This window comes from Macaca nemestrina, chromosome 1 (genome assembly GCF_043159975.1).
Source record: "Macaca nemestrina isolate mMacNem1 chromosome 1, mMacNem.hap1, whole genome shotgun sequence".
Classification (NCBI taxonomy): domain Eukaryota; kingdom Metazoa; phylum Chordata; class Mammalia; order Primates; family Cercopithecidae; genus Macaca; species Macaca nemestrina.
In genome coordinates, this window is record NC_092125.1 from 12,856,445 (window position 1) to 12,881,152 (window position 24,708).

At 42.0% G+C, this 24,708-nt stretch overlaps 1 protein-coding gene and 1 pseudogene across 4 annotated transcripts in view; both read right to left on the reverse strand.

Annotated features, from left to right (window-relative positions):
• LOC105474618 (EDAR associated via death domain) overlaps positions 1-24,708 on the reverse strand; it is a 191,320-nt gene that overhangs the window by 157,343 nt on the left and 9,269 nt on the right. Inside the window, exon 1 of one of the 4 annotated variants that reach the window (XM_011729424.2) lies at positions 14,075-14,167. The exons of the other annotated variants lie outside the window; for them this stretch is intronic. The gene's annotated coding sequence lies outside the window, so the exon portion shown is untranslated. Of the gene's footprint in view, positions 1-14,074; positions 14,168-24,708 lie in introns of those variants that run through there. 4 annotated transcript variants of the gene reach the window in all.
• LOC112425387 (small nucleolar RNA U13) lies at positions 15,118-15,189 on the reverse strand (annotated as a pseudogene).

Consider the following 24,708-nt stretch of genomic DNA (forward strand, 5'->3'; position numbering starts at 1 on the left):
CAAATCCAGTTTCTTAGAAAGAAACATTTAATAGAGATTTGTGAGAAGAAGCTATGTTTGTGTCTCCCGCAGTGAGACAAGATGGTAGATCCCTTCACGGTTACCCCCAGACCAAGGGATTATATACCATAGGGGAGGGGCATCTGTGCTTCAGAGGGAATGGGTAGGAATTTGCCCTGATTGACGGTGAGTAGGTGGTCTTACACAAGGAGCAGTAGACAAATTGGAAATCTCAGAGGCCTTCCCAGATTTGGAGTTAATCAGAAGCTAATGTGGCATATGAGCATCTAAGATGGATTGCTTCAGCCTGCACAGGGTATATATTCAGAAGTGAAATTGCTGAATCATGTGGTGAAATTGCCGAATCATGTGGTAATTCACTTTTTAATTGATTGATTTTCATATGCTGCACCATCCTTGTATTCCAGAAAAAAAAGAATCCCATTTTCTCAAGGGGTATAATCCTTTCGGTATGCTGGTGAATTTAGTTTGCTAGTATTTTGTTGAGTGTTTTTTACATTAATATTCATAAGGATTATTGGTCAGTAGTTTTCTTGTATTGTCTTTGTCTGGCTTTGACATTAAGGGTAATGCTAGTCTCACAGAATGAGTTAGAAAGCGTTCCTTCATCTTCAATTTTTAGGTTATCCAGTTTGTTGGGATAACAGTAGTTCATAGTACTCTCCTGTAAATCATCAGTACTTACATTCACACTTTCGTTTCTGGTAGTAGTAATTTGAATCTTGTCTCTTTTCTAAGTGTATCTAAAGGCTTATAATTTTGTTCATACTTTCAAAGAAAGAACTCTTGGTTTTTTATTTTTTTAATTGTTTTTCTATTCTCTATTTTATTTATTGCTGTTCTAATATTTATTTTTTCCTTCCTTTTGCTAGCTTTGGATTTAGTTTGTTCTTCTTTTTCTAGTTGATTAAGGTGTAAACTTAGGTTTTTGTTGATTTGAGAGTTTTTCTTTTTTAATGTAAGCATTTCCAGCTACATATTTTCCTCTTAGCACTGCTTTCACTGCATTTTATAAGTTTTGATATGCTGTATTTTGATTTTCGCTTTCATTAGTCTCAAGATGTTTTCTAATTCCTGTTGTGATTTCTTCTTTGACCTTTGGTTGCTTAAGATGGTGTTAATTAATTTCCACATATTTATAAATTTTCCAGTTTTACTTCTGCTATTGATTTCTAGTTTAATTCCATTGTGATCAGAAAAGATGCTTTGTATGATTTCATTCTTTTCAAATTTTTAGGACTTGTTTTGTGACCTAATCTATTAACCTATACTGGAGAATGTTCTATGTGCACTTGAGTAGAATATATATTCTGCTGTTGTTTGGTGGAATGTTCTATGGATGTTTTTTAGAACCAGTTGGCCTGTGGTGTTGTTCAAGTCTTCTATTTTCTTATTGACCATCTGTCTGGTTGTTCTATCCATTATTGAAAGTGATGTACTGACGTATTTTACTATTATTGTAGAGCTGTCTATTTCTCCCTTTAATTCTATCAATGTTTGCTTCATATATAGGAAATTTGATATTTATTGCATACATATTTATAATTGTTATGTTTTCTTGGTGAATTGAAACCTTTATTATTATTCAATATTCTTCTTTGTCTCTTGTGACAGTTTTCTACTTAAAGTCTATTTGTCTATGATTTTTTAGTATAACCACCCCTACTGTCTTTTGGTTACTATTTGCATGGAATCTTTTTATCCTTTCATTTTCCATCTATGTGTGCCCTTAAATCTAAAGTGAATCTTCTGTAGAGACCAGATAGCTGGATCCTGTTTTGTTTATTTGTTTTAAATCCATTTTGCCAATCTCTGTCTATTCACGTGCAGCAGGATAATTAAGGAATCAGAGAGATCAAGGGGTTGAGGAGGAATTATTTAATTATTTAGGTGTACCAACTCAGTCAGATTAACATCCAAAGGACTGAGCCTCGAACAAAGAGTCTGGTTACCTCCTCTTAAGCATTTTGTGGGGCGGGGGTAGATCTGTGCAGGGGGAAGCATATTACAGAAGTGAGAAACAAAGACAGTTATTTAATTGAGACATGTATTACATCATTTCTTACTTTTCAAGGAACATGTTTTATGACCAGCGATTCTCCTGCCTCAGCCTCCCAAGTAGCTGGGATTACAGGTGCGTGCCACCCACCATACCCAGCTAATTTTTGTATTTTTAGTAGAGACAGGGTTTCACCATGTTGGCCAGGCTGGTCTTGAACTCCTAGCTTCAAGTGATCCACCCACCTCAGCCTCCCGAAGTGTTGGGATTACGGGCATGAGCCACCGCGCCCAGCCCAGCTTTCTCCATTTCTTGATATTGCTAATGCGAGTGACTGTCACAGCAAACCGTATCCCCCCGACAATTGTATCCCCCATCAGCCATTTATGGAATCTCCTTTCCTTTTAGGTTCTCACCAAACATCAGCTAGCCTGCATAGTCAGTGGATGAACTCTTTTTTAAAGTCAAATTTTTAATTTTATTTTAGTAGAGACAGGGTCTTGCTATGTTGCCCAGGCTGGTCTCGAACTCCTGGGCTCAAGCAATCCTCCCACTTTGACACCTCCCAAAGTGCTGGCATTACAGGCATGAGCTGCTGCACCTGGCCAGTCAGTGGATGATTTCTAGTTTTATTGTCTAACTTATGTAACATATTTAAAGTATGGAGTTTTAAAATGAATTTTTTAGTTATTTAATAAAATTGTGTGGAAAACAAAGTATCATCATAAAATACAAGTTATACTCATTAAATAGGAATTCTCTATGATGCTTGGTGACAGAAATAGCCTCCTGGAAAGTGAGCATAGGATGAGACAGTAGAGATAAGTTATTTTCAAGGTATTTCTTTTTTTGTTGTTGTTGTTTTGAGACGGAGTTTCTCTCTTATTGCCCAGGCTGGAGTGCAGTGGTGCGATCTCAGCTCACTGCAACCTCCGCCTCCAGGGTTCAAGCAATTCTCCTGCCTCAGCCTCCCAAGTAGCTGGGATTACAGGCGCCTGCCACCACACCCAGTTGGAGTGCAGTGGCACTATTGAGGCTTAGTGCAGTCTCGACTTCCTGTGCTCAGACAATCCTCCCATCTCAGCCCTTCAAGTAGCCAAAACTACAGGTGCACACCACCAACCCCGGCTAATATTTTAAATTTTTGTATAGTCAAGGTCTTGTTATACTGCCCAAGTTAGTCTCAAACTCCCGGGCTCAAGTGATCCTCCCACCTCGACCTCCCAATGTGCTAGGATTACAGGCATGAGCCACCACAACCCAACCTCCAAATATTTTTGATCCATGGGTGGTTCAATCAACAGATGCCATATGGAAGGCCAATTGCATATGTTAAAACTTAGGTGGGTAAACTAAATTTTTATAATAAATGAGTTAAAAAGTTGTATTTCCCTATAATAAACATATAATAAATACAGCATCCTGCAACAAACTTGTAACCTTAGACTCAAAGTTAAGGGCTAAATTCCATAGGAGTGGGCAAAAAAAATTTGCACTTAAAAATTGATTATTACAAGAGGATGTTTTGCCCTTCATTTAAAAAAAATAGCCAGAAACATAACTTTATGATACTAAAAATCAGAATAAGTTCAGAGCTTTACCCCACTTGGCTAATGCTCTTTTCTCCTTGTGTCGTTATGGTGACTGACAAGTAAATATTTTTCAGCCTTCTCCCTCTTCCCTGTCCAAGGGTAACAAATTCAGAGCTTCCTTCTCAAAAGCGTTTGCCTCATGGGTCATCTTACCCTCTCAAAGAAATACTATCCTGGTTTTTCTCCCCCTGTGGCTTCACTTTTAATAAGAGCTAAATCAAAGTCTAGGGTTTATAATTTTCTGTTTGCACAAAGGGCACGAATTCTAAAAGGGTCATCTGAGATATCCTTTGACATCAAATGGAACATTGAAACACTATCAATGATTCAAGCAACTAATGATTACTGGCAACTGTCGGGGGTGCTGTGAGAAATAGAGAGCTATTGCACGGATGAGGAATTCTCTCCTCAAGGATGTTACATTCTGGATAGGCTATGATACAAACACACATAGAAGATAGCTCATAATACAGAGCAGCTAATGGTGAGCGGTAAATAGATGATGATGGACTACAGTTGCCAATGAACTTCAAAGAACGAGATTGCTTTAGCCTGTGGCCGTGAGGTTGGCTGCACTGCAGGGTAAAGATAAGAAACCCCTTGGGATGGTGTAGAGCAGTGGTTCTTACAACTGGGCAGTGTCCACATACAGTTTAGACTGTCACAACTGGCAGGGAGCTACAGTTTTCTAGTGGGTAGGGTCAGAAGTGCTATGAAACACTCTCGATGCCCCAAAATGACCACAGTGCCAAGGCTGAGAATCCCTGATGTCGGGGAAGGAATGCTAAGACTTGGAACAGTAGAAATACTGACTCTGAGCCACATGTATGTCAGACTCATCCATGTCCCATCACTACATCCCAAGAAGGCCAAGAAGATTATTTAGATCCCATTGCAAAAGAAGTTTTAAAATAAGGAGACAAGACCACCTGAGGTCTAAATGTTAGTCTCCCTTTCCCCTTGCCAACCCGGTGTGTTCATAAATATATATCTTTCCTTTTTTTTTTTTTTTTTTTTGAGACGGAGTCTAGCTCTGTTGCTCAGACTGGAGTTCAGTGGCACGATCTCAGCTCACTGCAATCTCCGCCTCTTGGGTGCAAGCGATTTTCCTGCCTCAGCCTCCTAAGTAGCTGGGATTACAACAGGCGGTCACCACACCCGGCTAATTTTTGTATTTTTAGTACAGACGGGGTTTCACCATGTTGGCCCTGCTGGTCTCAAACTCCTGACCTCGGGTGACCCTCCCACCTTGGCCTCTTAAAGTGCTGAGATTATAGGTGTGAGCCACTGTGCCCGGTCATGAATATATCATTCTTAGTGGCAAGGCTTCAAGTTATGTGAAAGCTCATTAATATGGACTTTCCATCATCAAAGCTTTCACTGCTGAGTGACTAATTTTTCTACTTTTTCTGGCCACCATAGTTCACACTGGACACCTACTCTGGCACCGTGTCTCAAGGTGACCAGCCAGCTAACTGGGGGTCTGCCAGTGACTTTGGACTCCTTTCTTCTTGGAAAGGGCAGCAATTTTTCCTTCCCCAGGACATATCCACTCTGCATTTGGATTTGCCTCCTCTGTCTGCCTCGACTCTGTCAACATTGTTATCTGTGAATTCTCTCCTGCAATCGGCAATGATCAAGAATGAAGCAGTGGGCCAATAAGTTATTTGGGGTTGTAGAACATGGTGGAACACATTAGTAAGAATAATCAAAAGGCTTCTAAAGATCCCAAGCCTGATCAAACTTGTTCTGTGACAGCTAAAACTTGGTTACCTATGGAAAGAGAAATATTATGAAATTGTAAGAGATCTGTTACATTGCTTAACCAGTGTTTGATTAACAGTTGAAATATCATATAACAAAGAAATTTATTTCTTTTTAGTAATTTAGAAAAACAGAATTCTGCTTTGAGCAGTGTGCTTTTATAATACATTAGGGCTGGGTGCAGTGGCTCATGCCTGTAATCCCAGCACTTTGGGAGGCCAAAGCGGGCAGATCATCTGAGGTCGGGAGTTCGAGACCAGCCTGGCCAACATGGTGAAACTCAGTCTCTACTAAAAATACAAAAATTGGCTGGGTGCGGTGGCTCACACCTGTAATCCCAGCACTTTGGGAGGCCAAGGTGGGCAGATCACGAGGTAAGAAGATGGAGACCATCCTGGCCAACATGGTGAAACCTTGTCTCTACTAAAATTACAAAAATTAGCTGGGTGTGGTGGTGGGCACCTGTAGTCCCAGCTACTGAGGAGGCTGAGACAGGAGAATCACTTGAACCAGGGAGACGGAGGTTGCAGCGAGCCGAAATCGTGCCATTGTACTCCAGCCTAGGCAACAGAGCAAGACTCTGTCTCAAAAAAATTTTTAAAAACATTAAAACAAATTAGAAATGATTTGGTTAAATATAGGGATAAGGATCTAGTAACCCTGATTAAACATTTAAGCAATGTAGCGGAGAAGACTGCAGACTCCCTTCCCTCCAGGTCACAAGATGGCTGCTAGTAGCTTTTAGAACAAGACACTTCCTCACTGACTTCTATTCTAGCCATAAAATGAAAGCCCTTCCCATATGTCTCACTGGACCAACTTTGATCACTTATCCTGCGTCTGAACCAATAATATTGCCAGGGGTTGTCATGAGGACAACTTGGAGTTGAGATTTTTTTTTAAAAAAAAGTAAAATTAGATGTGACCAAGATTGCAATCCAGATAGATTTGCAGACATGGTATCATGAATTAAAATGATGCCAAGATAAGAGAGGTTGCAGATTTTTTGGCAGCATTGTGTGTCACCAACAGCTATGATTTCAGAGGCCGTCAAAGCCTACTGATGTTGAATGGCAGAGAACTTTGGGTGCCCTATAAAATATAGTAAGTAGATGGCCACCTTTTTTCTTTCCAGGGGAATTGTGGTTAAAATATTTTATAAAAATTAAAAGTATACAAAATATGAGTTGTCCTATAAATATTTAAAAAGACATAAAGACTGGGCACGGTGGCTTACGCCTGTAATCCCAACACTTTGGGAGGCCGAGGCAGGCAGATTACCTGAGGTCAGGAGTTTGAGACCAGTCTGGCCAACATGGTGAAACTCTGTCTCTACTAAAAATACAAAAAATAGCCGGGTGTGGTGCACACGCCTGTAGTCCCAGCTGCTCTGGAGGCTAAGGCAGGAGAATTGCTTGAGCCTGGAAAACGGAGGTTGCAGTGAGCCAAGATGGTGCTGCTGCACTCCAGCCTGGCCGGCAGAGCAAGACTCTGTCTCAAAAAAAAAAAAATAATAAGTAAATGAAAATAAACATAAAAAGACATAAAGTAATTTTAATTGTGTCGTAAAGTTCAACAAGGACTAGGCTTGCAAATATAAGACTTCAAACTACTATGTACACTCCTTGTTCTTTCTGGATAGCACATCTATTGTCAGCAATGTTTTCGCGTTCCTAGTTGAGAAATGATATAATATGATGCTTTTTATACTGTACAGTACCTGCTGTAAGAGATGCTAAATATAACATAAATCTATAATCACTGATTACTTATGGGAGAGGTGATATTCTCAATTATGGCTTTGATGATTATGGCTTTGATGATACTGCTTTTGATGATACTGCTATCATGGTTCGTATCCACTTAAATCTGAATGGACTTTCATTATATATGGGACATAGCTCTAGATTTTCCAGAGATCTTGATTAAATATGGTTTAACTATTGTCAAAAATATTGGCCGGGCGCGGTGGCTCAAGCCTGTAATCCCAGCACTTTGGGAGGCCGAGACGGGCGGATCACGAGGTCAGGAGATCGAGACCATCCTGGCTAACACAGTGAAACCCCGTCTCTACTAAAAATACAAAAACTTAGCCGGGCGAGGTGGCAGGCGCCTGTAGTCCCAGCTACTCGGGAGGCTGAGGCAGGAGAATGGCGTGAATCCGGGAGGCGGAGCTTGCAGTGAGCTGAGATCCGGCCATTGCACTCCAGCCTGGGCGACAGAGCCAGACTCCGTCTCAAAAAAAAAAAAAAAAAAAAAAAAAAAAAAAAAAATTGAGTTGTGTAGCAGATCTATTACAAAAGGTTCCATAGGAAGATACTGTCTTAGAAAGTATCAGATTAGGAAAAACATATCTAAGACTGCAATTGGAGGCCAAAAAGGTTTTCCTGAAGAACTATCGTCAGGAAAACTCTCTCTATGAAGGATTTTGTTTTATTCACTTATGTACATATCACTTTAGGAGTTTTTAAGAAATAATCCCTTAATAAGTTAGCAATAAGTAGATCATCACTATAGATTTCTTTAGACATGACATTTGGAGTACATTATCCATATAATTCTGGATCTTGACTTACCCATTTCTCAAACTGAGTCACTTCTCAAAAGTGACTACTGGAAAAATAAAAACTTTATAAAGAAACTATAGCCTTAAAAATGTCTCTAATATGTGCCCTGAAGATGATTTATTATCAAGCAAATCCTGCTGAAAGGCCATTTATAACATGGGTCTTCTGGACGCCTGAAATCCTATTAATCCTATCCCCTTAATGGCCTCTAGGGAGATGTTTGCATTTTAGCAAGGCTATGTTTCCGGACTTTTTAAAACCTGGAAAGAGTCTCTAATTGAGTTAATGAAGCAGACAGACTTCAAACAGAAAAGTGCTAGGCATTTGGTGAAAAGGGCTGATGTCAGGGAAAAGCCCCAAGAGTCAGGAGTCGTGATGGCCATTTCAGTTGCTATTAGGAGCCATGAGGTAGGGACATTAGTGAAATGGGATGTTAATGAAAGGGGCATTGGTGAGGGGCTATGGAGAAGTGCGGTACATGCCCATTCCAGTAGCAGCAGCGTCTGCTAAGCTCCAGATGATGATTGACACATCTGACTGTTGTCCAATATTCTGATTTTTCCTACTTTTTAAAAATCTTTCCATTTTTATTTATTTATTTATAGAGACAGGGTCTCACTGTGTTGCTCAGGCTGGTCTCAAGCTCCTGGCCTCAAGTGATCCTCCCGCCTTGGCCTCCCAACATGCTGGAAATACAGGCTAGGGTCACTGTGCCTGGCTCCTTCAGATTTTTCAATGGAACAGCAGCTTGAATAAAAATGTGAACTGCCCTTCTTGTTAAATGTTAATGACTAATTCAATTTAAGCAAAATCTGTATGTTAACATTTTGCAAGCCAAACAGGATAGTTTTGCATCATATGGCGCCACTAACTTCAGACCACCAGTTTGAAACCCCAAGGATAGGACATTTCCCAAAGGAAGTTGAAGAGTCTTGAAGATGAAAGTTGCTCTCTTCTGGCCTGGTGCAGTGGCTCAATCCTCTAATCCCAGCACTTTGGGAGGCCGAGGCAGGTGGATCACCTGAGGTCAGAAGTTCGAGATCAGCCTGGCCAACATGTCAAAACCCGTCTCCACTAAAAATACAAAAATTAGCTGGGCGTGGTGGTGGGCGCCTGTAATCTCAGCTACTCAGGAGGCTGAGGCAGGAGAATCACTTGAACCCTGGAGGCCGAGGTTGTAGTGAGCCGAGATGGTGTCACTGCACTCCGGCCTGGGCAACAGAGTGAGACTTCGTCTCAAAACAAAGCAAAAAAAACAAAACAAAACAAAAAAAAAACAGTTGCCCTCTTCTCAGCTGAAACTAGAGCTAATGACACAAGGAATTCTCACCTTTATTCTTTATGAACTATCCATGATCAAGCTTTGCCTAAGAAATGTTTCTATGAACTAGGCCTGAAGATGAAGTTCAAAGCCAATATTCAGCTCTGTCAACATTTTCAGCACAAGCAGAGGCCTTACCCTTGCCCAGAAGTCACAAGTCAATCTTCTGAGTTAATAAAATCATGGGGAATCCTGCCGCTACTTCTTCTAGGGATTTAAGAGCATAAAAGTTGTGATATACTTAGCTTACTCAGCTCTCCTTCCGTATATTGTATATATAGTACAGTACTTGGTTTCTTCAATGACAGATTACTAGGAGCTTGGAACATGAACGTCAGGACTGGGAGTTGGTATTATAAACACTGCTAAGTTAGTTAGGGCCCTGCTGTGTTTAGGAACATGACCCCTGGAGCCAACTGCCTGGCTCAGATTCTGTCTCCACCACTTAGTAACTGAACTTAGGCAAGTTGCATAACTGTCTATAAAATTGGGGATAATGAAATATCTACCTAGGTGGTTTGTCTAAGGATTGAACAAGTTAATACTTAGAACAGAGCATCATATAGTTGTTTGTTATTATGGGGAAAATATTACTTTGAAGAGCTGAGGAAAGTAGTGCTCAGAGAAGCTAATTGGCTTATCTAAAGTCACATTAACTAAAAAAAAAAAAAAGTAGGTACTGACATTTGAACTCCAGTTTGTCTAATTTTAAACATAGTATTATAGTATTCTGGTCCTTTCACTGCACCCAAAATGTTCTTATATGATGTTAGGTTTATCTGATTGTTCTATGTTAGGTTTGTCTGATTGTTCAATATAACTTTTTTTTTTTTTTTTTTTTGAGATGGAATCACGCTCTGTTGCCCAGGCTGGAGTGCAATGGCACAATCTCTGCTCACTGCAACCTCCATCTCCTGGGCTCAAGCAATTCTCCTGCCTCAGCCTCCTGAGTAGCTGGCACTACAGGCACCCACCACGACGCCCGACTAATTTTTGTGTTTTTGGTAGAGACGGGTTTTCACCATGCTGGGATCCGCCTGCCTTGGCCTCCAAAAGTGCTGGGATTACAAGAGTGAGCCACTGCACCCAGCCTGTTCAATGTAACTTACAAGTTCAATATAAGTTTATATATAACTGTGTTTTGCTGCAAATTCTGGTTGCATCTGAATCCAGTATATTATAGAAATCAATGGAGGTAATTCTAGGTCAATAGCCTTCTAAATGATCAAGACTGATTCTCTAAAGAGGAAAGCAGGTTCAAGTCAATAGATGAATGTTAATAAGGCAAAGCTGGTATAGGTCCCATAACCCAGATGGCAGGGGAAAAAGAGTCTCTCCAGAGACAGTGGATTCCAAATGTTAATAAAAAGGTTTGTTCTTTTAGTGGAGAAAATGAAAAGCTTTTCACTTGGCGCTTGTTTGGGGATGAGGTAGAATAAATTCAAGACTGGATAACAAACTAGTCAGTAAAGCCTAGAGACTGAAAGAGGACTCCTGAGCTAAATGACCTTGCAAAATTAATGTACAGCAAAAAGTTCACCCCAAAACACTTACAGCAGTTCGACATCTCTCTATCAGCAAAGGCCTTCTAAACAGCAGGTACTCAATAATAGTCATAAAACCTCCGCTAAAAGCGGCTTAATGTGATCATTTATTTACAGATAAGGAAACCAAGGCCGTGACACATGAATGACTTGCACAATGTCACCCAGTGAGCTAGCAACAGAATGAAAACTAGACTCCAAGCCCATATACATCAGTGGATGGGCCCAGGTCCCTGGAATCAAATTCTGTGGAGCCAAATCCTACATTGCTTGTTATTATCTCTGTTAGTTTAGGGTATTATGAACTCTTTCTAAGATTCAGTTTTCTCCTGTCTAAAATAAAAGGGAGAGCAGCCCTTGCTTCATCACACTGTTGTTCTGAGGATGTGATCCATGAAAAGCCTTCGCCATAAAGCCTGGCACAGAGGAAGCACTCAGACATTAGCTCTTACTGTGATGACTGCTCGCACAGTGCGCCTTCAACTGCGCAATTGCATTTAATAAATAAAGCAGGAAAACGGAATAAAAGGATCGCTTTATTGGGTTGATATGGAAAGGTACTTCTCTCCCAAATCAGTTCAAAGCAGAAAAAGCTGTGGACAACCTGCACTTGCTAGGTTTAACCAGGCCTGAGACTAGGCTTCTTTTTGTTTGTTTGTTTTTGAGACGGAGTCTCGCTCTGTCGCCCAGGCTGGAGTGCAGTGGCCGGATCTCAGCTCACTGCAAGCTCCGCCTCCCGGGTTTACGCCATTCTCCTGCCTCAGCCTCCTGAGTAGCTGGGACTATACAGGCGCCCGCCACCTCGCCCGGCTAGTTTTTTGTATTTTTTAGTAGAGACGGGGTTTCACCGGGTTAGCCAGGATGGTCTCGATCTCCTGACCTCATGATCCGCCCGTCTCGGCCTCCCAAAGTGCTGGGATTACAGGCTTGAGCCACCGTGCCCAGCCAGGACTAGGCTTCTTATGAAGCAGGTTCACTCAGGCCTCTGGAGTCCATTAACAACAGATGGTAACTAGGGTTTCAGTGGGGCAGTCAGACTCTGTGGACAGGTAAATCTGGGCACGTTTGGGTGAGTACGCTGTGACTGCTTTCACAGGCTGAGGGGAGAGTCACATTCGGCCTGCCTCTCCCTCTTGCTTTGCTTTAAAGGCTGCTTGGTTCTCACGCTTTTCGGGCCCCAAGGTCATGGGCTCCCCTGGAGGCTAAGCTCATGCCCCTGCTTACTACCCAGGGCTGCTTCCTCTGGTTGCTACATTGCATACTCCACTGGGGGACCTGGAGACCCAAGACAAGACTCCAAACACCACAATGCAAGACAAGCCACTACAGGGCCCTGGCCCAGGGCAAAGGAGCAGGTTTAGGCATGAAGGAGGAAGTAAGGGCATTGAGCTTTGGGGCCTTTGCTGAGGGCTACTAGCATTTGGAGGGGGGTTTTTCATGTGTTTTGGAGTAATCGATTAATTCTGGTCTTTCATTTTCTGAGACCTGTACTCTAGATGGGGACAGTCTGAGCCATGCAGATGTCCACATCTAGGGAGGCACCTTGCTGGAGACGGAAGCGGGTGCTGAGGGGCTGCTGTTGGGTCTGGGCTTCTTAGAGTGCTCCTTGGAGGCACATGTCTTGGCCAAGCCACAAGCCCAGGCTCCAGACCAGGCACCCAGCAGGTCCAGTGCTGCTGGCTGGAACCTATTGCTGGGTGGAAGTTGGGATGGGGGTGGGACTGAATTAGGCCCCTTAAGGTAATTTCTCTGGGGGAGAAATTGATGAGGCATGAGGACAATGAAGTCAATGAAATGCATGAACCCCAATATTAGAACTTTTAGTTGTATCCACTCTGCCTCTTAACTTTGGGGTGAAATTCTTCAGCTGCTATTCTCATTCTTCTGTATAAAACAAAGTGGTTTTTTTCTTTTCTTCTTCTCCTCCTCCTCCTCCTCCTTTCTTCTTCTTCTTCTTCTTCTTTTTTTTTTTTTAAATAGAAATGGGGTCTTACTATTTGCCCAGGCTGGTCTTGAACTCCTGGCCTCAAGGGATCTTCCCGTCTCATCCTCCCAAGGTACTGGGATTACAGGTGTGAACCATGCCCGGCCCCAAAGTGATTTTTTTAAAATTGTGGTAAAATATGCATAATATAAAATGTATCATTTTAACTATTTTAAGTGTACAATTCAGTGGCATTAAGTACATTCGTACTATTGTGCAACCATCACCACTATTCATTCCCAGAACCTTTTAATCATCTCAGACAGAAACTCTACACCCAAAACAGTAACTCCCCATTCCTTTCTCTTCCCAGCCACAGCTAATCTTTGTTACACTTTCTGTCTCTATGTATTTGCCTATTCTAGGTACCTCATATAAGTGGAATCATACAATATTTGTCCCTTTGTGTCCGCCTTATTTAACTTAGCATAACGTCCTCCAGGTTTATCCATGTTGTGGCATACTTCAGAATCTCTTTCCTTGGCCAGGTGCAGTGGCTTGCCTGTAATCCCAGCCCTTTGGGAGGCCAAGGCAGGAGGATTACTTGAGCCCAGGAGTTGGAGACCAGCCTGGGAAATACAGCAATCCTGTCTCTACAAAAAATTTTTAAAAAATTACCTGGGAGTTGCAGTACCACTGCACTCTAGCCTGGGTGATAGAGTAAGACGGTGTCTCAAAAAAAAAAAAAAAAAAAAAAAAAAAAAGAAAAAAAAGAAAGTATTTCCTTTTAAGGCTGAAAAATATTCTATTGTATGTCTATATCACATTTAGTTGACCTATTCATCTGTTGTTGGCTGAAAATGATTTTTGAACAACTAGGCATTTCATTTCCAAGATCCCTAAATGTTTTAAAAATGTATAATAGCCTTTCATGTAAGTATGTCTTCTCTTAAATTTGGAGACTATATACTTTTTAAATATATAAAGCCCTGCCTTGTTTGCTGTATTAACTCTGTTTTCTCCTGAGTAAGAAATTCCCTTTATTTTCTGTTCTCTAGTGTCAGCTTGCCCCAGGTATTCAGTAACTTTAGACCATGGGCTTATCTTTTGGGATCAGAGTCCGCATAGAGTGTCTGTTGCGCTTATTTGTACACCTTCTTGGGAGAGGGGCGGTGAGAGTCTACAGAGGCAACAGAGACTTATGTCCTGGCCGATTTCTGGTTGGAATGAGGGGGAAGCAGAATGTGCTGCCCACCCTTACAACTCCAGCCTAGAGGTAGATCCCCTCCCACTTCTCACTCCAGGCCCAGAAGAGAGGGAAGAACCCAGGTGCCGGGACTACCTTTGCTTCAGTTTCCCAACTAATTGGCTTGGCTGTTGTCCCAGGGCCTCCTCCTGTGATGTTTCCTCCCACCTCCGTTTCCACAGGTGTAAAAATGGGCATGAAAGCGGAAAGAATGTTTCCAACAGATTAACGTTAAACTGTTATCATGTTTTCTTCAGTATATATATGTTTTAACCAGGTGGGTAATGTGCTGATGTAGTAACAAAGTTTTGAATCAAGAAGTTTCCCTGACCCCTTCGTGAGCAGGAACTGGAGTGCAGCTGCTGGAAGTAGCTGGCTGCTTCCACGCAGGCGGGAGTGAACTCCACTCACTTGAACCCACCGCACTCGACCTCTCCCAGGAGGGAGCATGCGGGTGAGCAGGTGCAGGAGCCGGGGTGACCGCTTTTGGGCGCTGGCAGGAATGAACTTTATACCACCCCCATGGCAGCCTCTAGGGGTGCGCCCACAACCCCTGAAGCCCCAGAAGGAGTGTTACAGTCAGTGCTCTTTTAGCCTTGCTCTCCACAGACAGCTTAAGTGTTAACAGCTCAGTGGAGGGTCCGTGTGACAGCCTTTCACACCCGTACCGAGTTCTTGTCCAGCGTCCAGAAGGAATGAGGTCACACAAACAAGTTGGAGATGGTAAATGCAGGGGATTTTATTGTCGATGGAAACAGCTCTCAGCAGGAAGAGGAGCTGAAAAGGGGATGGAGCAGGAAGGTAATCTTCCCCCAGAGTCTGGCTGCCCTCAGCTAGACTCCTCTCCAGAGCTACACGGTCAAGCTGTCCCTCTGAAGTCAAGCCACTTCTCTCTGATGTTCAGCCCTAATCTCCGATATCCAGCTGCTTCTGCTCTTCTCTGCCCGCAGAGTCTGGGGTTCTTATAGGCACAGGATCGGGGGTGGAACGGGCCATGGGGGTTTTGGAAAAGGCAACATTTGAGTGGGAAAACAGGGATGTCAGTTCTCACTTTGGGCTGCGGTTCCAGGCTTGAGGGTGGGGCCCTTGCCAGGGACCCACTGTCTTCTGCCCAGAATTTCCCTGCCTCCTGTCCCTATCAGTTTGAGGGAGGCACATTTCATACATGTGTGTGAAACCTCAGTCATCATGCTTATGAGTTACAAAAGGATCTAGTATTTCCATTAGAATCTTTTCTAGGAATATCAAAGAAACCACATGTATCCATGTACACATGGGAACTATAATGTATCCATGGTGCATATATGTGCCTGTGTGATTTTGAGAAATGCTATATAAAAAGGAGTAATGATTTTAAAATTATGGGTTTTTGTTTTTGTTTTTGAGACAGAGTCTTGCTCTGTTGCCCAAGCTGGAGTGCAATGGTGTGATCTTGGCTCACTGCAGCCCCCACCTCCCAGGTTCATGTGACTCTCCTGCCTCAGCTTCCTGAATAACTGGGACTACAGGCATGTGCCACCACACCCAGCTAATTTTTTGTATTTTTAGTAGAGACGGAGTTACACATGGTGTACATGGAGTTACATGGTGACCAGGCTGGTCTTGAACTCCTGGCCTCAAATGATCCACCTACCTTGGCCTCCCAAAGTGCTGAGATTACAGGTATGAGCCACCGCACCCAGCCTGAAATTGTGTTCTAAATGTGAAATTATTTGGATGTATTTATTTGGAAAATGAGGCACTAAAAAGTAATTTCTGTGTTGCCAGGAACTGAAGGGTCATACTGCAACTTAAACTAACAATAAAATGATAATCCATTCTTCTTATGTAAAACAAATTCTCTTAAAGCTGTATAAATAACATGAGCTACTTCGACAAATAAAGAACATTGGTCCAATATAATTATTAAATTAGTTCTTATCTGGGCAACAATTACAATTTTAAAATTGAACCAGTGTTTTTTAACGGAGAACTTCTTTGTGGGTAAAAATTTGTTAACCCTCTGCAAATATTGGTTAGGAAAAAAAGACAAATATGAAATTTCTGAACCTCATAGATGAACTTATGAAAAATAAGAGTAAATGATGAGGGAACAGAAGGCTTCAAACTAACAAGGTTTTTGTGGTACAGTATCCCTATGTTATTATTTATTTATTTATTGAGATGAAGACTCACTCTGTCACCCAGGCTGGAGTGCGGTGGCACGATCTCGGTTCACTGCAACCTCCGGCTCCCAGGTTCAAGCGATTCTCCTGCCTCAGCCTCCCGAGTAGCTGGGATTACAGGCATGCGCCATGATGCCCAGCTAATTTTTGTATTTTTTGTACAGATGAGGTTTCGCCATGTTGGCCAGGCTGGTCTTGAACTCCTGACCTCAAGTGATCCGCCCGCCTCGGCCTTCCAAAGTGCTGGGATTACAGGTGTGAGCCACGGCTCTATTTAAAATAGAGCCACTCTATTTTAAATTACCATAATTTTTGGTTGAATAAATTGTTGTAAGCCATTATAAAGTCTAGCTGTTTGTAAGCCTGCATTCAAGACAGCAGCGGGTAGTAGAGTTCCCAGGCTTTCCAGTGAGGCTCAGTTCAGAATTACCAATGCCAGGATCAGATTTTGTTCAGATTATGAAGTGTAATCACTCCTTTTCCTTATTCCCATTTTTCCCTTTTCTTCTCGGGTGGAGGGAATATTTGCTTCAAGGGTACTACATGTTTGTGTCTGGCTTCTGAGAGAGGGAAAGAACTTTTTACAAAATGACCCAGAAATGAAAAATTTTAAATCATTATAAGGAGGTTCATTCAGCCCATCTTTTATGATGTAGCTATATAATCTATTAAAGAGGTAGAATAGTCTTGAGGACCTATAACCAGAACTGAATGAACCAAGAACTGTGATCTATCAAAGGAACCAAGGTGATCTATCAAGTCAACCAAGGTGACTTGGGTCTGAGTCTTCTAGGGAGCTCTTCTCACTACAAACACACCAACAAAGACCACAATGCATCCAGCAAACACTTTAACTGGTATTACTGTTAGTGCTGTCTGTGAACTACCTACCTGCAACATTGGAAGAGCCAATGACTTAACTCTATATAACAAATCAAATAACATATTGCTGTTTTGAATAATCTCTACCCACATTCATATCCACATTTATGGATATGTAGACTTCAAAGACAACATAGAATACTGCTTAAGCACGCAAGTAGAGAGCCATTAGTATATACTTTCCAAATCCCTCCCCGTCTGGCTGCCTTCTATATCCGGTAGAATATTGAGCACTGTGCAGGTGCAGTGGCTCGTGCCTGTAATTCCAACATTTTGGGAGGCCGAGTCAGGCAGATCACAAGGTCAAGAGATCAAGACCATCCTGGCCAACATAGTGAAACCCCATCTCTACTAAAAATACAAAAATTAGCTGGGCATGGTGGTGCGTGCCTGTAATCCCACCTACTCGGGAGGCTGGAGCAGGAGAATCGCTTGAACCTGGGAGGCAGAGGTTGCAGTGAGCTGAGATGGCACCCAAAAAAAACCAAAAGGAAAAGAACAAACAACTTTCCGGCCATGTGGGGTGGCTCACGCCTGTCATCCCAGCACTTTGCGAGGCCGAAGCAGGCGGATCACGAGGTTAGGAGTTCAAGACCAGTCTGGCCAACATGGTGAAAATCCATCTGTACTAAAAATACAAAAAATTAGCCAGGTGTGGTGGTGTCACCTGTAATCCTAGCTACTCAGGAGGCTGAGGCAGGAGAATCACATGAACCCAGGAGGCGGAGGTTGCAGTGAGCTGAGTTCGTGTCGTTGTACTCCAGCCCGAGGGACAGTGCAAGACTCTGTCTCAAAAAAAAACAAAAAAGAATATTGAGCACTGCATTCATACCCTAAGTATGGGCTACTTTCTCAGAGCTAGTTTCTCCATAGAGATAACCATGAAGGCCAATCTGCATGTCCATTTGACAAATATCTGTAGACCGACTACTTATTTGTTAGTCTCCTGACCTGGGGCTGGGCACTCAGTTGTGACCAAACAGACCCTGTCCTTGCCTTCGTGGACGTTAAGGTTTTGTCATCTGGGTTTATTTTTGCAATTCACAATCCAAAATATGGTTCCATTGATAGTCCTGTTCTTTTATTATGAAGTTGGATCCTCCAACGAAGTTTGGATGAGCCTTGAAATGAAAAGTACCTGGAAATAGCAAGGAGTCAGCACCACCAAATGCTGTTATTTCACTTTACTTGTACATCAGCTTTATAAGGCTTAGGGAAGGCAAGAATTATCACACTCACTTTACAGATGAAGATATCTAAAAAGAAAGATTAGATGACCTGACTCAAGTCACTTGGTGGTAGAAGAAGGACTGGAAGTTTGGTTTCCTATAGACAGGTTACCAGTAAGTAGCATCACTGTTCTTTTCTCTTACTGAACAAAGTCTTCTTTCTACTTTCCCCAAAGGGCCCAACTTCCCATGAAAACAAAAATTCTAGTGCATCCCAGTGGACACTAAGCGTTATCAGGACTAGTGTTCCTTAAGTCCCTTTAGTAAGTCTTATCAAATTGCCACTTCAATAAATTTTTTTTAGAGACTTCCCAAGTTCCGAAAATCTGAACTTAGGGCTGTTTCCTAGAGAGTTGGTAGTAAACTTTTAAGAACAAGCAAAGGGCCTATAGATATAATACTTAAAAGATTAACTCCATTTGAAAATATGCATATATATATATGCACATCTGTTCCCATCCTATCTTTATCTCTAGCTGTAGATATTCAGTGTCATCACTAACTTTATTTCACAGATAAGGTAGCTGTATAAATGTATGTGGCTGACTGCCACTACTACTACTTGAGACCGTCACTACAGCAGTTACTACCATTACTTTTGAGACCATCATTATGACTGAACGAAGGGATGAACTAGAAAAAACAATTTAAAACAAAAGTAACTATTTTAAGGAAGGACTAGCATGGGAAAGAAGAGAGTTCCCTGCTTCTAGTGAGTAAAGGCAGTCCCCCAAACTTCTACAGCTCTTCCTATTTATTGGGTAACAAGAGCAGGGAGGAGGAGGTAATGATTGATCAGCTGCTTAATTGTTCATATTGTTACTGACAGGCTTCAATTATGCTTAATCATAAGAAACATTTGTGCCTCCAACAAATGTACATTTCAATAAACATTTAAAATGTACCTACATTTTTGCAAGCATATCACACTGATTTCATTTGTCCATGTTTTCTAACCGGATCTTATCCACATGCATACAAACGCCATATGTAGTTTTTAATCATCGTTCAACTTTTAACAATTTTGTATTGATTTTCTGAGACAGGGTTTTACTCTGTCACGCAGGTTGGAGTGCAGTGGTGTGATCATGGCTCACTGCAGCCATGAACCCCTGGGCTCAAGCAGTCCTCCCACTTCAGCTTGGCTGAAGTAGCCTGGCTAAAGGGACACACCACCACACGTGACTAATTTTCAAAATTTTGTAGAGACGCAGTCTTGCTCTGTTGCCCAGGCTGGTCTCTAGCTCCTGGGCTCAAGCGATCTTCCTGCCTCAGCCTCCCACAGCACTGAGAGTACAGGTATTAGCCACTATGCCCAGGCTCAACTTTTATTTTTTAAAAAAATACGTAAATAATATTACCTTAATTGCCTTATGGTCATTTTATTCACTTTAAAATTTTTGATTGATCTAAAGGAAGGAAAATCAAAGACCATTGCTTCATACTTGAACCCTCAACTGAAGGATTACATCTCCATAAAACATTCTTTCCTGGCTGGGCGCGGTGGCTCACACCTGTAATCCCAACATTTTGGGAGGCCAAGGCGGGCGGATCACCTGAGGTTGGGAGTCCGAGATCAGCCTGACTAAAATGGAGAAATCCCGTCTCTACTAAAAATACAAAAAATTAGCCGGGCATGGTGGTGCATGCCTGTAATTCCAGCTACTCAGGAGGCTGAGGCAGGAGAATCGCTTGAACTCAAGAGGTGGAGGCTGCGGTGAGCCGAGATAGCGCCATTGCACTCCAGCCTGGGCAACAAGAGTGAAACTCCATCTCAAAAACAACAAAAACAACAACAACAACTTCTCTCCTTCATGGGTCATAGGAAGTCGAAGAGAGACGCGCACCAGTTTTGCCTTTCAGCATGGGAAGTACTTACAGATGAGAATCATGTGGAAGAACAAGAAAAAAATTTTGGGGGGATGGAAAGGACTCATTTAAAACAAGTCTCAGCTTAAGTTTATTATTTTTTTAATTTAAAAAGGAAAAATTGATTCAAATTCTCATTCACAACACAGAAAATCCTATAAAAGTGGTAAATACAGTAGAGCATATTATTTTCTTTTTCTTTTTCTTTTTCTTTTTTTTTTTGATACAGAGTTTCGCTCTTGTAGGCCAGGCTGGAGTGCAATGGCACAGTCTTGGCTCATTACAACCTCCACCTTCTGGGTTCAAGTGATTCTCCTGCCTCAGCCTCCCAAGTAGCTGGGATTACAGGCGTCTGCCACCACACCTGGCTAATTTTTGTAATTTTAGTAGAGATGGGTTTCACCATGTTGGCCAGGCTCGTCTCAAGGTCCTGAACTCAGGTGATTCGCCCTCCTTGGCCTCCCAAAGTGCTGGGATTACAGGCATGAGCCACTGCGCCCGGCCAACATAATTATATTTTAAATATAATGACAGTGATGGATGAGACACTCACTCTGGGATGAGAAGATTGTCTTCAAAATCTGCAAAGTCCAAATGTTGCTAATGCTGGTGCTATGAATGTTGGAAGAAATGGTGTACTGATATCCCAAGACAGTCCAATGACTTTTCTCCCAAATAGTTATTTATGACACTAATATTCAGATGCTTTAAAATATTTCTTTAGTAAACAATTATATTAAAATAACCCCACAATAACTAGTTCCCTTCATCTCAACACCAGCTTTTGTTAGTTTAAAGTTTCAATCTTTGAGTCAGAAAGTGTTTCTCACTTTTTTTTTTTTTTTTTTTTTTTTTTTTTGAGACAGTATCACTCTGTCACCCAGACTGGAGTGCAGTGATGTGATCTCAGCTCACTGCAATCTCTGCCTGCCAGGTTCAGGCAACTCTCCTGCCTCAGCCTCCCAAGTAGCTGGGATTACAGGCACGCACCACCATGCCCAGCTAATTTTTTATATTTTTAGTAGAGAGGAGGTTTTGCTATGTTGGCCAGGCTGGTCTCACACTCCTGACCTCAAGTGAATCGCCTGCCTCAGCCTCCCAAAGTGCTGGGATTACTGGTTTGAGCCACAACGCCCGTTCACTTGCTCTCGCGCTCTCTCTCTCTCTCTCTCTATATATATATATATATATGTATTTTAAAGTATACTACATTCCTGTTTCTTGGGCATTATTATATGTAGTGTAGTCTAGTTTATTTCATGAGTATGAGGACTGTGACTTCCAATGGTTCCATTCACTCAATCCAGTTCAAACTATTGAATGTGGGAGGACAGGACAATGGGCCACTCACTGAGTTGCTGACACTGATGTTCATACTAAAAATAGAAAGGGACTGTTCTAAAATGTTTCAAATAGGTCAGAAAAAGTGTTTTTCATTTGTTGGTTGGTTGAAAAAACGCTCAGTACAGCTCTGTTTTTTAGGTGGAATCATGAAAGTCAAGGTTGAAAAACTCTTAAAACCCACATGGCCCAATCATTCATTTTGATGCCTAAACCCCCTATAACATCCCTGAGAAGTGGCTGTCTACCCTTTACTTATCTCTAGTGGCAGGGGAGGGTCTATTCCTCCGTATCATAGAAATTAACAAACAAGAACACATTAGTAGGTTTCCATTAAAAAATGATTAAGAAAGGGCCAGGCGCGGTGGCTCATGCCTGTAATCCCAGCATTTTGGGAGGCCGAAGCAGGCAGATCATGAGGTCAGGAGTTCGAGACCAGCCTGACCAACATGGTGAAACCCCGTCTCTACTAAAAATACAAAAATTAGCCAGGCGTGATGGCGCATGCCTGTAATCCCAGCTACTCAGGAGGCTGAGGCAGGAGAATTGCTTGAACCTGGGAGGTGGAGGTTGCAATGAGCCAAGATTGCACCACTGCACTCCAGCCGGGCGATAGAGCGAGACTCTGTCTGGGAAAAAAAAAAAAAAAAAAGATTAAGAATTGAATGCAACTTTTCAGGACAGTACGGGGATTTTTTAGTTGTCACTCAAAACATATCAGAGCTGTTTTTTACATGCGGAAATGCAGGTGGCATAGACACCTTATGCAGCAGGCTGAGGTGTAGAGAATTCTAAGCCAATTCTGGTCTGAAGCACTTCAGAGGTGACCATACAGAATGATGTGGGAAGTCATGGCTGTAGGGTGCTATTCCAAAGACACTTAAGGAAAATCATTGTCTCTCTGTCTGGGCTGCTATAACAGAAATACCATAGACTACATAGCTTAAACAGCAAATATTTATTTCTCACAGTTCTGGAGGCTGGGAGTCCAAGATCAATGTGCCAGATTCAGTGTCTGGTGAAGGCCCACTTCCTAGTTCATAGACCGCCATCTTCTCTCTGGGTCCTCATATAAAGAAGAGACGAAGGAGCTCTCCGCAGTCTCTTTCATAAGGACACTAATCCCATTCATGAAAGCTCGACTCTCATGACTTAATTACCTCCCAAAGGCCCCACTTCTAAATACCCTCATTTTAGTGTGCATACATTTTGGGAGGCTTAACAAGTCGTCTACAGCAGTCATTGTATCTTAATTTTCTTCCATAACCCTGACAGTGCTACAGAGATTTTTCTTATCTCTGATTTCACTTAAGCCATCTGGATTGCTGCAAGATTTAAAATCCCACTTTCCTGGTTCATAGTTTTGGTCAGAATATTGAGTTGATGATCATTAATGTTTTGTAAGCTAACTGGGCACCACTACCCATCAGTTCTTTTTCTCTTGAAAGCACATCATGCAGACAGAATGAAGAGAAACCATTTTAAGCTAATGAATTTGATGTTTTGTTTTAATCTACATGGTTAGAATGAATTCCAGCTCTATGGACTTTTCCATTTGTGAGATAAACTTCTAGGTAGTAAGGTTTATTTTAAAATTATTTCACTGGGGCAAAGAGGAATGAAAAGGTAGAGTGCAGGGGATTTTTAAGGCAGTGAAAACTATTCTGTGTGATTCTACAACAGTAGATACACATTATTAAACACTTGTCAAAACCCACAGGATGGGCCGGGCGCAGTGGCTCACGCCTGTAATCTCAGCACTTTGGGAGGCCGAGGTGAGTGGATCATTTGAGGTCAGGAGTTCAAGACCAGCCTGGCCAACATGGTGAAACCCTGTCTCTACTAAAAATGCAAAAATTAGGTGTGGTGGCGCCCTCCTGTAATCCCAGCTACTTGAGAGGCTGAGGCAGGAGAATCGCTTGAACCCGGGATGCGGAGGTTGCAGTGAGCCGAGATCCCGCCATTGCACTCCAGCCTGGGTTACAGAGCCAGACTCCATCTCAAAACAAAACAAAACAAAAAAACTCCACAGGATATATAATACAAAGAGTTAACCCGAACGTAAACTATGAACTTGATAATGATGTGTCAATGCTGCTTAATTGATTGTAACAAATGTACCACGGTGGTGGTGAAGTTGACTGTAGGGAGGCAGTGTGTGCAGGGCAGGGTTATAAGGAAACTCTCTGTACTTTCCACTTAACTTTGCTGTGAGACTAAAACTGCTCTAAAAGATGAAGTCTATTTTTAAAAAATGACTATACAAAGCTTTCAGATATAAACATATGGTTTCGAATAAGCACACCTTCTGATTTTCAAAAATGTTTTATTAAAAGTCTTAGAGCCTTTTTTTTTTGGATAAATCAGTAAATTTTTATGTATGGTGATTTCAGAAGTACAGTGAAGTCATTTGGTAGGAAAACCTCTTTGGTAAGTTATTTCGTATGGTGAAGAATCGCTCTAATGTGGTTGTATGATAAATCCAGGGATCCCTTTTAAAAGCACCACCAGGAACATCAGACTTTAAAACATCATTAAAACAGTGTCTGGGCCAGGCACGGTGGCTCAGGCCTGTAATCCCAGCACTTTGGGAGGCTGCGGTGGGTGGATCACGAAGTCAGGAGTTCAAGATCGGCCTGGCCAAGATGGTGAAACCCCGTCTCTACTAAAAATACAAAAATTAGCCCGGTGTGTTGGCGGGCACCTGTAATCCCAGCTACTTGGGAGTCTGAAGCAGAGAATTGCTTGAACCTGGGAGGCGGAGGTTGCAGTGAGCCAAGATTGTGCCACTGCACTCCAGCCTGGGCAACAGAGTGGGACTCTCTCAAAAACAAAACAAAAAAAACAAAACTAAAAAAAAAACAGTATCTGAAAATTGGGGAGAAGATACTCCCAAATAATTATAATCTGAATTAGTTGGACATTTTCTCTCTGTTTTCTGATTGCTTTATAACTTGGTGGCAATGCAGACTGTTGAAAATATTCCTAAGAAATAGCGAGATGATTTCATTGGATAACAGAATAGAAACCAAATCCCTAGAATCACGAGAAAAAGGAGACACATAAAATGGCCTTTTTCATTCTTGGGGACTAGAACGATTCTCTCATGTAAGTTTACTATGGTGGCTCATCCTGCTCCTGTGGGTGACTGTGGGTTATAATAAACAAGAATTCCACTAGGATTCCAACCTTGAGAAGTATTAGGTAAGAGGCACTTGTAATGCCTTGCAGATTATATCATAAG